General features: G+C 36.4%; 1 pseudogene; it reads left to right on the top strand.

Annotated features, from left to right (window-relative positions):
* Positions 1 to 213: 213 nt before the first annotated feature.
* LOC112505227 lies at positions 214 to 2,308 on the top strand (annotated as a pseudogene).
* Positions 2,309 to 3,609: the final 1,301 nt, after the last annotated feature.

Genomic DNA, 3,609 nt, shown 5'->3' with positions numbered 1-3,609 from the left:
TATATATATATATATATATATGTGTGTGTGTGTGTGTGTGTGTGTGGCATAATTATGTATATATTTAAATATATAGTTTCCATAACTATCATAGCCGATTTATAAGTCAAGTGTTCATTAATAAAATTCTGCAACGCAAGATTTGGATTTCCTACTTGATATTTTGTTGAATAAGATGATCTTCATGGTATGATGATCAATCAAATCATGCAGGTATGATGGTTACAACCTTAAACTATAATGGCTTGTATGCATATGAGAATCAGGTATGAAGATAATTGTGTTTCAGTGTTGCTAACTCTTCTTTTATTTTCCCTTTCGAGTTATAAACCTTGTCCTCGTTTGCAGACTCGCCATTTGCTTAGAAAAAGAGTGCATGTTATTAGGGATTTTCAAAATTAATTTGATTACAGCTACTACAGTCTACATATGACACATACCACATTAATCCAAAACAGTTTTCCTCTTACCAGGCTACCACCATAAACGTGAACAAGATCTTCAAGAAGTCATATGCCAGGTTTCACCAGGGTTCCCTCACTGCCGCAAACCGTTATTGCAAGGTTCAATGTCAGAATTCTCCCCAAGAGACTCACTTGGTTGAATCTAGGGAGAGATCACTGAACCAGGATTCATGGAAACCGCCGGAGGGTGTGGTCCGAGGCTCAGTTAATTACGTTCCTTTATCACCCATTAGCTTCTTGGAGCGAGCGGCTGAAGTTTATAGAAACCGGACATCCATGATTTATGGGTCCATCAAGTACACATGGGAAGAAACACATCATAGGTGTCTTAAGCTTGCATCTGCTCTTAACCGCTTAGGGGTTTCTCGTGGTGACGTTGTAAGTATTTACGTTTATTTCGTTCATGCCCGTCCAAACAACTTTATTTTTATTTTTTGATAAAAGTGACAAAACCCGCGAAAATTTTGTTGTTAGAAAAACTCGAGAAACATACAAAAATAAAGAAGGCATACCCTCCCAGAGGCAAAATTGAATACCTAAAAAATGTTTGAGGTAGACTACCAAATAACGGTCTAATGATCAACATATTCAAACTCTTAAACACCCACTTATTCTCAATAAATAACACTCTATAGATGGCAATAATACAGCCACTTGATTTAATCTCAGCGTGATTGGTTTTTAATTAGGGTTCCATTTAATTAATCTCATCATTTTTAAGGCTTTTAACCATTCAAAAAGCTATAAAAGTTAACGTTGGTTCAAATGACGTTAAAAGCATAATTAATTGTTGGTTCAAAATWCGTTAAAAACGTTCACAGAGGTGTCATAATTGTTGGTTTATTATGTCACCTTCATATTGGTTCCTAAAATAAAAGTTACGGATGTAGGTAGCGACACTAGCCCCAAATATCCCAGCAGCGCAAGAACTTCATTTCGCAATTCCCATGGCTGGAGCTATCATTTGTCCTCTCAACACACGTCTGAATCCAAGTATGATCTCGAAACTTCTCGAGCACTCAGAAGCCAAAATTCTCTTTGTCGACTACCAACTATTGCAAATTGCTAAGGACGCTCTCAGTCTTCTCAACAACACACACTCAAAAGCCCCTCGCCTTTTCATAATATCTGAACCCAACTACAAGTCCTCCTTGACCCTTACCCATAAATATGATTACGAGAGCCTTGTAGAGAGTGGAGTTATTGAATTCTCTGTAGTTCGGCCTCATGATGAATGTGATCCCATCAGTTTAAACTATACATCTGGAACCACATCAAGTCCAAAAGGGGTGGTTTATAGCCACCGAGGCGCTTATCTAAACTCCCTTGCCACAATGTTCATACATGGTGTGCGAGAGATGCCTACATACCTTTGGTCATTGCCTATGTTTCATTGTAATGGATGGTGCTTCTCGTGGGGCATGGCTATAGTTGGTGGTACTAACGAAAAGGCATTTGAAGGAGGATGGTTTCGAAGTGGTGATCTTGATGTCAAACATCAAGACGGGTATATAGAAGTAATTGACAGGTCCAAAGACATTGTAATATCTGGTGGATAAAATATAAGCTCGATTGAGGTTGAAAGTGTGATTTATAGCCATCCAGCTGTTCTCGAGGTTGCTGTTGTTGCACAATCACATGATTATTGGGGACAAACTCCTTGTGCCTTTGTGAAGTTGAAGAATGGTGTTCATGTTGATGCTCAAGAAATTATTCAGCATTGTCGACATCATATGCCACATTATATGGCACCTCGGACTGTTATTTTAGAAGATCTGCCACGAAATTCAACTGGTAAGGTACAAAAGTTTATATTGAGAGAGAGGGTCAAAAATCTTAAATGACGCTGTGATCTTAAATCACTTAATTCAACACGGTGAAGAATTCTTTAGACGACCTGAACCAAAAGTTTTCAATTGTTAATTGACCAGGAATTCGATAACTAAAGAACTATACTTCTAATTGTATGTCACATAGTCAGAGAGATATTGTTTCCTCTTGGTCCTCGATGGATTAACAATATCAAAATACRAAAGGTAAAATAAGCGGGTTAAATACATTAGTTTCGTTATRAACTTCTAAGTTCCAACTTTACAAATAAATAATCGGTTTCCAAATAACATACAAAATAAACAAATGATTAAACCCTCAAATAAATTTTACCATTGACAAATGTTCATCGAGTTCGCTCTTACACTATATCTTACTCACCCTAATAATTTTCTATCCATAAACCATATGACTATCGTTAGAACTTGAGAATACTCATATAGGTTGATGCTTTGAACATTTGGATGCACAATGAGTTGGTTTGAATGCTTGTACATGACCATATTCACACTGTTGCATTCCCTTTGCTAAAGATATTGGTATGTATACCTTCATAAATGAGAAAAGTATGCCACGTGGCTGAAGTCCACCAGCTTTGTTGGACGATCAAAAGATTACGTTGGATGTTGCATTTGCCATTCCTTTAAGTCTTCTGTGCTCCAAGTTCTTTTTTTTTCGACATGCATATTTTCAGGTTTGTTAGAGGACTTGTTGTCCTTTTATCTATTGAAGATGGAATTCAAGTGGTTAGGTACTAACTGTTGAGGACTTGTCCGTTTAGTCGAAGACTTTCTCAACATATTATGGTTTTGGCCTTTTGATTGTCGACATCTTCCAACTGAAATCCTCGTTAGGTGATTCGTTGCTCAACCACTGACCTTTTTTTAGGTGCACAACTTCTCAGTTCCATATCCCATACCTTCACCAACTAACCAGTCTTAGTAGCTTGGTCATTGGGTTCTTTTGCTTGCTTCTTTAGTTGTTGATACCAACAACAATTAATAGCTCCAAGCGCTTACTCTAAAACTAACCCAATTGACTAAATGTTTATAAGTTGGTTGTCAATCATCAAATCTAATATATCACATGCTCCCGTTATTTGAGGATAACAAGATGCCAAGACCTATACTAACAAATACAAACATATGAGAAATTTTTAATACATACATAAATGGAATTTAAATAACATGAATGAATATATGAGTAGTTCAATGAACTCATTATTACATAACCCATATTTTCTATCTTTTAGGTTTCATTTTTAAACATTCTTTTCATTCTTTTGTTTTAGAAGACAACAATTTAGAAAAAAAAA

The sequence above is a fragment of the Cynara cardunculus genome, unplaced genomic scaffold (genome assembly GCF_001531365.2).
Source record: "Cynara cardunculus var. scolymus isolate 2C unplaced genomic scaffold, CcrdV1 Un_Scaffold_9144, whole genome shotgun sequence".
In the NCBI taxonomy this organism is placed as follows: domain Eukaryota; kingdom Viridiplantae; phylum Streptophyta; class Magnoliopsida; order Asterales; family Asteraceae; genus Cynara; species Cynara cardunculus.
Note: the sequence above shows the minus strand (reverse complement) of the source record. Positions and strands in the feature narration are given on the sequence as shown.